General features: G+C 42.1%; 1 protein-coding gene across 1 annotated transcript in view; it reads right to left on the bottom strand.

The window, feature by feature from the left end:
• Nucleotides 1-13,570, bottom strand: part of UGT8 (UDP glycosyltransferase 8) — a 94,846-nt gene that overhangs the window by 48,356 nt on the left and 32,920 nt on the right. The gene's annotated exons all lie outside the window — the stretch shown is intronic.

The following is a 13,570-nucleotide window of genomic DNA, read 5'->3' as shown; positions in this document are numbered from 1 at the left end:
TGAGACATTCTAAAATTCTCCTTAAGATTTCAGTTCGGGAAAGAATCCTTCAATAAAAGTGGTAATTCAATCATATTCCCAAGGGAAAAAATGCATTCTGTGTATTATACAAAATAAAACCAAATGATTATTTGAATTTTATCAGTTTTTTAATTTTAAAAATTTAATCAGTGTTGAAAAACACAAAAATTATTTCTCTTAATAACTATTCTTTATGATTTACAAGAAAATCAAATTTCACCATATGTAAATTGTAAATTCAATCCTCTTCTGTACCTATGTCTCATCCATTCTCTGCAAGCCTACACTTTAATGATCTAAGACTTAAAATACACCTACAGAGAGGTCTGCTTGACTTTGATTCTGTCAACATTAATTCACCAAAAATAAAAATGTTTTAAGTTAAGAATGTAAGTCTGGATTTTAATGTATGTATGGTGCTCAAAGTGTTCTATTTCCCACCATCACTGAAGTGGAAGAAGACTTTAAAGACCAGGTCAGCCCTCATCCACTCACCCACCCACAGCTTGGTGATAAAGGAAGGGGCGCTCACCATGAGAAAGTGATCTCCCCAGGGCCTAGCTGGACGCTGGATATTCAGCTGACCTCTGACCCGGAAACATCCCTGCTGTCCATAGGACCAGTATACTTTATAGTGAGCTCTCTGTAACTCTGATTCCTCCATATCGGGCCATAAGAGGAACCACCCAGTTCAAACTCCTGTTGTTCACTCGTCAGCTGTATATATTCGTCTGATTCTGAGGGGTGCCCTTTCAACTGCACCAGTGGACTGATGCAGCAGACTCGAGGCTGATTGTTAGAGATGAGCACAAAAAGTACTTTGCTGCTATTATCTACTTGTTATTGTTGTTGTTAGGTCACTAAGTTATGTCCGACTCTTTGCGACCCCATGGACTCCAGCCCTCCAGGCTCCTCTGTCCATGGATTTCCCAGGCAAAGACACTGGAGTGGGTTGCCATTTCCTTCTCCAGGGGATCTTCCTGACTCAGGGACTGAACCCACATCTCCTGCATTGGCAGGCGGATTCTTTACCACTGAGTCATGGGGAAGCCCCAAAGAGATCGTAGGTTCTTATATATTGATTAAGCAATCATCTACTTAGCAACAACTAAAGCTGTCCAGTGATATACACCACCACGTGTATATGCCTCCAACTCACACATGGGAACACCTGATTTGGTAGCAATGATAACTGATGGACTTCCCTTCCAGAAACACCCATTCCTTGGATCCTAAAACACGGCTTTTTCTTGGTTATGCTTCACATCTCAGGTGATGACTTGTCAGAGTTCTTAGAGGTTCCTCTGTCTTTAACCAACCTCTACATGGTAGAGGCCCGGGGGCTCAAACCTAAGTCCTCTTCTCTTTCTACACCTCTCTGTTAGTAATCTCATTTATTCCCACCACCTCGGTACAGTCTGCTTGAAGATCATCCCCACATTTGAATAGCAAGCCTGGCCTTTCCTGTCAAATCCATGTTCAGAAAACCACAGGTTTCTCAAATTCAGTATGTCCCAAACGGAACAATGTGTTTTCCCTCAAAAATCTGTTCATTCCCTATTCTTTCCATCCAGCAAATGCCAACTACTGGTTATTTAAGCAGAAAACCTGGCTGTCTGAAAGTGTCCCCACTCAGACTCCCCACATTGGACCTTAGTTAATTCTACCTCCCAATGCACTTGGAATCATCTCTCTCTCACCACAAGCACATTCATCAACCCACCTCCTTCCTGAGCTACAGCAACATGCACTCAATTGGTCCTCCCGGCTTCTCTCTTTCTCTTCTAGAACACTATCTTCACAAAGCAACCAGAGGGAGTCTTGCTAAATGCAAACCCAATCAGGATTTAACTCATTTGGTGACATCCACTGGCTCAGATGGTAAAGAATCCGCCTGCCAATGCAGGAGACCCAGGTTTGATCCCTAGGTTGAGAAGATCCCCTGGAGGAGGGCATGGCAACCCACTCCAGTATTCTTGCCTGGAGCATCCCATGGACAGAGGACCCTGGTGGGCTACAGCCCATGGGGTCACGAAGAGTCAGAAGCAACTGAGCGACTAACACTTTGACTATTCAGTGAAATCTACACCCCTTGTAGTGACAGGCTCTTTGCTCACCTCTCCAAACCCAGCTGAACCACCTGGCCAAGCCTCAGGCCTTCAGCGCTTCAGGCTTACTGATCTTTCGAAGTGCGTCTCCCTACCTGGGGATAGGTGGGTCCCCTGCCGGGAAAGCTTTCCTCCCCATGGTTCCACCTTCTCCTGAGGCCCTACCCAGTCCCCCGAGAAGACTCCCTGTTCTCTATCATTGTGCCCCACTGGTTTCCTTGCTGGTAGTTCAGCATCAAAATATTATCCATCTACATCTTTACTAGTCATTTCTCCCCTTAGACTATAAGCAGCGCTTCATGAAGGTAAAAGAGGAGAGTGAAAAAAGTTGGCTTAAAACCCAACATTCAAAAACCTAAATTCATGGTATTCAGTACCATCACTTCATGCCAAATAGATGGGGAATAAAATGGCAACAGTGGCAGATTTTTTTTTTTTTTGGCCTCCAAAACCACTATGGACGGTGACTGCAGGCATGAAATTAAAAGATGCTTGCTCCTTGAAAGAAAAGTATGACAAACCTAGACAGTGTATTAAAAATCAGAAACATCACTTTGCCAACAAAAGTCCATATAGTCAAAGCTCTGGTTTTCCCGTAGTCATGTACAGATACGAGAACTGGACCATAAAGAAGGCTGAGCGCCAAAGAATAGATGCCTTTGAACTGTGGTGCTGGAGAAGACTCTCGAGAGTCCCTTGGATAGCAAGATCAAACCAGTCAATCCTAAAGGAAATAAACCCTGAATATTCATTGGAAGGACTGAGGCTGAAAATAAAGCTTCAACACGTTGGCCACCTAATGCAAGGGGACGACTCATTGGAAAAGACTCTGATGCTGGGAAAAATGGAGGGCAGGAGGAGAAGGGGGTGACAGAGGATGAGATGGTTGGATGGCATCACTGATTTAATGGACATGAGTTTGAGCTAACTCAGGGAGACAGTTAAGGACAGGGAAGCCTGGCGTGTTGCAGTCCATGGGGTTGCAAAGAGCTGGACATGACTTAGCGACTGAACAACAAGAAGCACAAATGAAGAAAGTATGATTTGCACTTAACATTGCTAACCTGGTGCCAGGCACATGCACTAAATATATAACTAAAGAGCTATCTCCTCTTTCTATGAGTGGCCATCCCTTTGTGTTTTGCATATCGTTTGCCCTGCCACACACAAGAAGTTCTCAATGGACTTTCCACTGAGAAAGAAAACTGTAAGCTGTTTTCACTGTTCCTCACACTGGGCTGACAATGGTAGGCAAGGAAACTAATTATTAGCCTCAGGATTTTAACAATATTTATCAAGCCATTTGAGCTGCTTTTTACTGATAAAAGCTCTGGCAATTTAACCATTTAAAAACATTTTATCCCAGTTTTGCTAAATAACCTGGGCAAATGCACCAGCTTTCACAACTTGAAATTATATTAATTCAAAATATATGTATAAGGGCCTATGCTCTGCAAAGCGCTGCAGAACTAGGTATGAAAGTGGGTGAGATATAAATGATCACTAAACTGGGAACCCTGTTCTCAGAGAATTTCTCCCACTACTCTTTCTGAAAGGTCTTCAGTTTTTCAGAACCTAGTGATTTTCTTAGAGATCCATGCAGCTGAAATCTTTTCAGATACTATCAAAAGGACTTTTCTCTAGATCTAATTGAGCATAAAGCAATTCAAAGCAGCAGACAATTATTAAGTAGTTACTATATTCAAAGAAGTATAAAATCAGGTCAGCTTACTTTGCCAGGTTTAGTCTTACTGTATCATGTATCTAGGGGGAAAAAGAGAGACACACATTGAGGGAAAATACTCATGACATTAAGTTTGCCCCTCTTGCGTTTGAACACCATAACTCTTCCAAAAGCCACTCTGACAAAAAGTCATCCATATGAGATAATCTAAGAAAATGACCGTTTTAACAGGCACTCTCCTGTTTCAGGTGGACAAACAGTTTTAGGAAAAAGGCAGACATGCTTTCTATCTCATGCCTCTCTCTCTCTCTCTCAGCACTTTCTAAAACAAATGCCCTGCTAAAAGGCTAATTAACTGACTGCATTTATACTGACAGAATCAGAAATCTTGACTCTCCTCCTAACAGTGATTCCTGTAACAGTGATAAATGGCGCTGTAAAATATACCTTGACAGAAAGCCGAAAGCCAACGGCGGAGGAATGTGCACCCCGTTCGGTCCCTGCAGTGTGCGGCTAGCAGCACTGGTGTTCAACTGTGCAGAAGGCCTCTTGGGCCGCACCTGCTTCATTCTCGGGGTTTAAAGAACAGGCCTCCCAGCACCAGCACGCAGGCTTCTGGTCTATAGGGTTTTATCCTTTTTCCCTTGGTGCCCGGCTCCCACCCCTGCGTACGGGCACTGGGAGCGCTCCTGCCACCCTCTTCCCTGTGCCCCGTGAAAGGAGGCTTAATCCACACTGTGCGGGGAGTTTTCTAGACTCTACGATTTCAGGGGAATAAGAGTATATTCTGGGTTAAGAAGGACTTGGAAAAGTCCACCCCACTACTTCAGTGCCAGTCTCTCTTTGGCTATCTGTCCTGTTTGCTTGCTACAAAAATACCCATTATAAAGCCACTCTTGGCCCAGGACAACACTGGGTTTATCAGGCAGGGACCAGTTCTGACTTATGTGCATGCTCAGGGTTTGCTGGTTTATAAGAGAGATGCCTTCAAAGTAAAAAGATAAAAATGATTGTCACAGTGTAAAAAATACAGCTATCCCTTGAACAACATGGGTTTGAACTACATGGATCCACTTATACACTGATTTTTTTCAATACTAAATACTACCATAGTACATGATCCACGCTGATCCATGTTAAATCCACAAATGAGGAACTCTGAATAAAGAGGAACTGTGTACACAGATACTACTATAAATTACACGTGGATTTTGAGGGCACAGAGGGTCAACATCCCGACCCCTGGGTTGTCAATGGTCAGCTGTATTTTCTGAATAAGCAAGCTAATATAAAGACTGACTCTAAAAACCAAACTCTCATTTTGTTGTATTTATAAGAGATATATTGACATATTATAAATACAAAAAAATGTTTGATAGGTAGTGAGAATTTACAGAATGCTATATAGTAAACAACACTCTACTTGTTACTAGATTTTGGACAAAAGATTGCACATAAAAGCTAAAAGTATCTTAGCACATGACTTCTTAGAATTTTAGAAAAAGGTGTTTGTGTAATATGACTTTAAAATCACAGCCTGCTTTGATCCAATGCTATATACAATCTCTGGCTAGGAGGCAGGTATTTATTTGTTTGGAGCGTCTCCTTAGGTCCGACAGGAATGAGAAGCACAGAGGAGGAGAAGGAACAAGGATGGAGCCCGCAGAACAGGGTTTGGAGTCGCTACTCCTCCATTTAAAGGACTGAAAAACCACAGATAACATCATGAGCTTAAAGAAGCCAGCATCTGGAAGCACCAGGAGGGCACTCCCTAACAGGACAAGCTTGTCAGCCTCTGCTGTTTCTTAAGGCTCGGATGTCTAATCCCATATAGTTCACATGCTCTTTTCCTTCTACTTCAGTGAGAAAGGATGAAGGAAAGGGAAATAAACATCCCCAAGATGGAGGCAGAAGGACCAAGGGCCAACCCCTGAAATGAGATGGGGTGATGCCAGACATGTCCTCCAACTCTGAAACCATTTTTCTATTTGCCAGGTGGAAGACAGCGGGTGAGAGTGATAAGTAACTAGTGCTCATCTTCAGTAATGAGAGTTAACAGAATAATAATAAGCACAAGAACTATCCCCACCAGGCATTGCACGGCTCTCATTCCCCGAAACACTCTGAAGTAAGCACTGCCATCCTCACTTTAAGGAGGCTGACACCCTCCCTCTCCAAGAGTCTTATTAAGGCCAAGATTAAAGCCCAGGGCCATTTGGCTGAAAAAGCCCATGTTTTTCCATCCGGCTACTTTGCCACAGCCCCTGGACATTTTGGTATAAAAAATTCTGTAAACAATACCATGAAATAGGTAGCTTGTCTCCAGAGCCACCACTTTCTCAGAAGCTCAGGCTCACTCAGTCCTTTGTGTCAAAATCTGCACTCAGGAATAGATCTGACAAACTCATGGACAGTAGCGATTTTCATTTCCAAACTAGAACTGTTTGGCTTGGAATGAGAGTATCTGTGAAAAATATTATTCTAAAAACTGGTGCAACTATTTAATTGTCAGAATTGCCATTTGTAAAAATGATCAGTTAAAAAATATTTTCCTTGATGTCGCCACTGTTTAACATCTAAATGAACAACTCTGCTGGGCATCTTAAAGCTTAAATACTCAACAGCAGAGGAAGAAAGGTGTTTAAAAATTATGTCAGAGTGCACATTCCATTATATTTGGGTCTCTAAAAGTATCAGGAAACTCTTGCAAGCCTAAAATACTTACAGAAGCAACTGATAAGCTATTGAAAACTACAGTGCTGCTTAGAAAACCACCGTATCAGTGAACTAAACAGTAACTTGTTGATAGTTGCAACACTGCCCAATTCACTTCCTGGATATATTCACTTAGTCAGGTAATCTGCTTTCTCACTACAAAATAAAGACAAAATATATGATCCACTTCTGCAAGAAGTATCTGCGACATTTTACATTAATGAATTACCGTGGTGGTGCAGAGTACTCTTTCACGCAGTTGTGTCCGACTCTTTGGTGAACCTATGAACCTAACTCACCAGGCTTCCCTGTTCATGGGATTTTTCCAGGCAAGGATACTGGAGTGGGTTGCCATTTTCTCCTCCAGGGGATCTTCCCAACCCAGGGACTGAACCTGTGTCTTCTGCATCTCCAATATTTGGCAGGTAAATTCTTTACCACTGAGCCACCTAGGAAGCCTATGAATTCCCATAGGGAATCTATTATTTATGCCCAAATATCATGCTGTGGTAAATCTTTCCTCTAAGAATTAGTAGTTGAAACTAAATCATCCATCTCTTCCAAATGTTATAGTTCTCAATCTTCTGATCCCTGCATAGCTACCAATATAGCACAGGAATAAAGACACCCTAAAAAATTATTTGTAAGTGATAGTATCCAAAATTAAGAACTATAAAATATATATAGAGAGAGAGAGAGAGCAAGAGATTAAATTATACTTACTTAAAAGAGGACAATTTAATCAATATAATACAATAGTTATCATCCTATGTCTAGCTTTATATTTCAATAAATAATTTATAAGCAACATACTATTTAAATAGCCTTCAGTTCAGTTCAGTCGCTCAGTCATGTCTGACTCTTTGTGACCCATGGACTTCAGCACGCCAGGCTTCCCTGTCCATCTCCATGATTTTCCATATTTGCTGCAACCCTGGATCAGTCTGTTAGCCCCAGGGACTGTGGTCCCATAACTCAGTCTAGACATTCATTCACTCTTGGGGAAGTCAGCTTTCCATTTCCATATGTAATAGTAAGAAAACGCTTCTAGGTGACTCAAAGAAAACTACACGTAAAAAGCCACTGTTTTGTTCCTCAGTTTTATTCTTCTCATAACCTGATCTGCTCACAAGTGGGTTAATCTAATGAATCTGTTGCACAATGTCTCTTTCCCCCGCCCAAACCTTTCTCTGTGAGGAAGTTCTGGCAAATGACAAAATGAACAACAGTGAGTATCTCATGACCCTGTCCTTGCTCTCTGGCTCTTTCTTATCTCTGTTCATCTTTTTATCTTATCTGTATCTCTCCCCAGGACTGTTTCCCTAATTTTAAAAAAATGTCTGTACAAATGGTGCAATGAAAATGCCTTTCATACCCCTAGCCTGGCAATAAAGCCCCTCTGCAGTCCAACCAAATGAGGGTCATACCCTCCCAAGCCATCTTAACACAGCAATAGTGCCTGAGCACTGTTGGCCCTGTCCACGTGCATCTGGAACACAGTAGGGATCATTTAGCTCACCAACTGGGTAGTGAACAATGAGGTGATCGCCTTTTCTCAATATCAGTATCATTAAGTAGCTATCTTAATTCATTACAATAACCTGGAATGTCAGGTTACTTAATGGCTTCAATGGCATCTGAACATAAATTTGGAATAAACAAATAATGGTTATAATATTAACAATACTGTTATACTAACTGAATCACCTATTTTTTGGCAACTATTTCTATTTGATGCATTTCGCTTAATTTTAAACAGTTATTGAATGACTATCATTTTCCAGCCACTCAGGGTACAAAGGTTATCCACCTGTCCACCCTTTAAGGCATCCACACCCTAGTAGGGGAGAAAAACATGTGAAAAACCAATAATTAAGATACAATCTGTTAGGTGAAATGATAGTTCAGGGCTGTAGAAGCTGAAAAGTGGCAGAGAGCAGCAGCTTAGCAGGGCTAGACCACTTTCTGCCAATGGGAAATCATCTAAAAATTATCACCTCAAACCTGTGAATTTTAATAATCAAAAGACTCCCTAAGTAAATATACGATTCTTTGGTAGTAGTATTGTTATTACTTCCTAGTCAAACTACTAAAAGCTATAGTCACCCCCTACTAGATGTTATTATTTATTTCATCCACATTTAATACTTGAAGGATCTAGTCAAATGTGGAACTATTTACAGACTTCCTTCCTGGAGGAAGTAAACCTTTAAAAAAAAAAATTGTTCCTATGTTCTCTACCACACTGTAATGATAGAGATAAGCCACAATATGGATACAGTCCACTCTAAACCTCTTCCTCTAAAGGGCATTACTCCTATTGTAGACTGCTGCTGCTAAGTCGCTTCAGTACTATCCGACTCTCTGCGACCCCACAGACGGCAGCCCACCAGGCTCCCCCGTCCCTGGGATTCTCCAGGCAAGAACACTGGAGTGGGTTGCCATGTCCTTCTCCGATGCATGAAAGTGAAAAGTGAAAGTGAAGACACTCAGTCGTGTCCGACTCTCAGCGACCCCATGGACTGCAGCCTACCAGGCTCCTCCGTCCACGGGATTTTCTAGGCAAGAGGACTGGAGTGGGGTGCCATGGGTCTTGTTAAAATGTTTGACCACACGCTCCTTTCAATTAACTTAAGAAAATATCCCACACTCACAAAGAACTAAAGGAGCGATACAGATCAAAGATACGGTCCAAACGCGAAGTGGTGAGAAATTCACTTGGAATCACCACTGAATGAGGAGATCCAGGTAAGCTCCGCGGAAATGGCGGGATCTCTTACAAGTCCTGGAGAGGTATTCCCGCTCCAGGGGCTCGAACCTGCAGACTGCAGAGCAGGGGAACCCCGTGCCTACCGCGTACCCAAGTGCAGCCAGTCCCTCAGCAGAGGTCCCCCAGCCCCTCCAGCAGCCGCGGGCAGCGCTGGCCACACGCGGGGTCGTGCTAGCCAGGCCAGGCCCCGAGGCCACCCCGACTCCCGCCGGTGCCCCCCAAGGAAGCCGCCCGGCGGCTGGCACTCCGCCTCACCGCGACTCCCTGCCCGTACCGCCTGCAGGCAGTCGGCAGTAAACAGTGTGATGAGTCAGGCACAAACGTTTAGAAATCATACTCTTATGAGTGCAGACAATTTCTTCACTCTACACCAAGACAACATTTTGTAATCAAAAGGATTTGGATTTTGGCTGATTTCTATCATTAAACCTCTGAAACACAAATGTAAGTCTCTCAGTCACGCACGACTCTCTGCAATCCACTGACCGTAGCCCGCCAGGCTCCTCTGTCCACTGGTTTTCCTAGGCAAGAATACTGGAGTGGCTTGCCATTTCTTTCTCCAAGGATGGGTACAGATGGTGTGATCTGACTCCCATATTAAGTCCTCACAATCTTTGAGCTATCAAATAAAGATTAGTGAAATTGTCTCTGCATAGTTTTGAATACATTATGCTTCGTCGCTCAGTCGTGTCCAACTCTTTGCAAGCCCGAGGACTGTAGCCCGCCAGGCTCCTCTGTCCACCGGCTTCTCCAGGCAAGAATACTGGAGCGGGCTGCCATGCCCTTCTCCAGAGGAACTTCCCGACCCACAGACTGAACCCAGGTCTCCTGCACTGCAGGCAGATTCTTTATGGGATGAGCTACAGGGAAGTTCCTTGAATAAGCTATAAATGCGTAAATGAGTTAACGAGAGATACAGGCATCTTGACAAAATATCTAATTCATGGCAAAACAATCCATGTTTCACCTGGCTTTGTGGCCTGGATGAGACACTCAAATTCTTTTAATCTCATATGTGACAAATGAATGGGTCACTTCCTGTATTTTGAGGTGGAAAAGTGCAGCTGAACTAGATGCTCTCTAGAGTTTCTTTAGGCTCAAACATTGTGAACGCTTCGGAAAAATGTCCTTTAGACATTTTTCTCTACCTTTTTATCCCAGGTTGTGAAAAGAAATCTCACTGTCAAATCATTTCTAGACATCTGGAAAACTTAATCCCCTGCCAGTGTAAGACACCAAGGCAGTTAACAGTTAAGCCGTTATTAGTGAATCGTGTGTTCTAAGAGGCCACTCGCTGGTCTCTGTTATCTTACCATCACAACTATGACCTGTAAATAATACAGGCATTTCAGAAACTCATTAACTTTTAGTATGCTGAGGTACAGTTTATTTTATCAAATCTACTAGAGAAATCTCAATAGAAAGGCACGTGTTCCAAAGCACATAAAACCTCACTAGGGTAGGGAATATATGAATGAATAAGATCCACCATTCTTCAAAATTCTCCCTATTGAAGAACTTTGTAAATGGAACACTGAAGTGAAAATGGCCCTTCACACTTTATAACCTCACAGATTTTCAATGATAATGATATACTTATCCCTCATGCTTCAATGGGTAAAGAACCTGCATGAATGCAGGAGACACAGGAGAAATGGGTTTGATCCTTGGGTTGGAAAGATCTCCTGGAGGAGGAAATGGCAACCCACTCCAATATTCTTGTCTGGAGAATCCCAGCAATAGAGGAGTCTGATGGGCCATAGTCCAACAGGATGCAAAAAGTCAGACACAACTGAGCACACACGCACAATATACTTATTTAGGTTCACATACATAACACATACTCATGCCAGATGGGATATTTCTGAGTGTGGCATCTAACTGTCAGAGCCAAAGCAATAATTGTAGATAAGGAGCACATATTCAAAAGAATAACTACAAAATGTCCAGAGAGGGGAAAAAAGAACAGGCCCACAAAGTGGGTCAAACCAGTGCCAAACTAGAAATCATGGCATCTCAGAAAACATCCTGGGTAATAACATTATAGGAAGTTCCAAAAACCAGGCAAAAGCTGCTTTTAAAGTAAAACAAAGTATACAGTAACCCAGTTTATCCACATGGTGTATGTTCCAAGACCCCTGGTGGATCCTTGAAATCTTGAATAATACTGAACCCTATATATATACCATGCTCTTTCCTATACATACCTACGATGAAGTTTAATTTTCAAATAAGGCACAGTAGGGTATCAAAAATCATAACTAAAAATAAAATAGATCACAATACACTGCAAGAGACATTATGTGATGTGGTTTCTCTCAATATCTTATTGGGCTCTTACTCTCCCTTCTTGTGATGACATGAGATGAGACATGATCAGATGGAGTAAGGTGAGTAACACAGGCATTACAATACAGAGCCGTGATGACACCATTGGTTGGAGGTCAGAAGCGGACCACGTGGATGGATGGGGATTCGGGGCAGCGTGGAGCAGGACCAAGCTGGACCATGTAAGATATCACACTTCACTACTCAAAACAATGTACAATTTAAAACTCACAAATCGTTGATTTATGGAATGTTCCAATTAATATTTTCATACTATGGTCGATGGAGGAAAACTCAGCTGCAGAAAAGGAGGGGCTACTGTAATGAAACCACAAGGACCCATGCTATTTTACTAAGCATGCAATGGTGTTCTGTGCTTATAGTTCAAGCTGCTACAGTACAGGAAAAATGAACATCAATAATTCCTTCTTCCGTATAACCAGGGGAGACAGTATTCAAACAAAAATTCAAAGGGAACAGGCAAAATGGCAGAGCTCTGGTTGGGAAAAGATGAAGACTTGAGGGGAGCAGGGCTGATATGCCTGACATCAGGAATGGCTCAGTTCAGGTAGAGAGAAACTTGCTTCCGGGACTTTTAGAAGCTATTTCTGAAGTTTGATTTTAGATACTTTTAGGAAGGGGGTAATACATCACACAGTGACTCTGAAAGAGACTAATCAAATTTTCAAAGTGGGCTTGATAATGGCTGAGACAGCCTGAGATTAACCTTTATCCTTCACAGCTGACATCAGAAAGAACCACCACTCTCTCTCACATTCTTCACCAGCGGCAATCTAGGGTTTATGGGTCAAAGATCTGGCAAGTTCTATTTCTTCATGTTACATGAAATATATAAAGTGTTATTTATTAAATATGTTTCTAATGGAGGTGTGAGAGGAATCTACAGGCTATATATTCCAATCACCTTATTTTCCCATGAGAAAATTCTGCCCAGAGATTGCGCTTATCTGACACCTATAGGAGAAAATCTAGACTGACTCTTCATCAAGACTCTGGCAGATTTCTTTAAATGTAGTGACCAGCATTAGAAATGAAGACTTTGACTATTGTTGTGAGTGGCTGCTTTAAGAATTTGAAGAGTAGAAACGGCTGCAGTAGACAAAAACAGTACAGGCCCTACACTTCTGATAAATGCCATCAGAGGTTGAGTTTGAATCCAGAGTCAACCTGAGGCTAGAAATCCCCCTACAACAGATATGCAATATGGCTCCTACAGGTTTTTTATCTACAGGTTTTGAGATACCTAATTGAAAAAAAAAAAAAAAGCCAAACTAGGATGAAGAATAGAACCCAACTGTATTTGCTGATAGCTCAGCCAGAAAGAAGAAATTAGGTTTGACTCAGAGACTAAACAGGTTTTGTTTAAATGTAATTAATTCCATCTTTGACATGAAATCACAGTGAGGCATGATGTCTTTAAATAATTTTACTAACTTTAAATCAGCATCCGAGTCTGATGGAAGTTACTACCTCATTTTCATTGTTGGACATAAACTTTAAGTGGTCACGACTGCTGAAAGAATCACTACTAACATTGTTCTACTTATTTGAGTTCACAGGACCTAACCTGGATGCAGAGACTTGTGCTTGTGCTTTCTGGGGGAGATCAGAAGGAGCTCTGCATTTAATTGAAAGTGAAATCACTTACGCTCATTAAAACAAACTATCTAACTCCATTCTTCTCAGAGTCATAACTTAATAAAAAATCTACTTCTCAGACAGTCTACTGACCATATGGCACAGTGGCCTCTTGGTGTTACGGAAATGCTCATTCAAAGCAGGAATGCGTTCCAGAGGAGTGGGGCACCCACAAATAAAGGGACCTTGGCAGGCTCTGTGTCTTAACCACTTTTTAGAATAGCAGCTAGTATCCAGCAATACCCAATCCCCGCTCTTCTAAAAATCCAAGCTGACAAATGGACA

This window comes from Cervus canadensis, chromosome 19 (assembly GCF_019320065.1).
Source record: "Cervus canadensis isolate Bull #8, Minnesota chromosome 19, ASM1932006v1, whole genome shotgun sequence".
Lineage (NCBI taxonomy): Eukaryota > Metazoa > Chordata > Mammalia > Artiodactyla > Cervidae > Cervus > Cervus canadensis.
The sequence above is the reverse complement of the archived record's forward strand: the minus strand, read 5'-3'. Positions and strand labels throughout refer to the sequence as shown.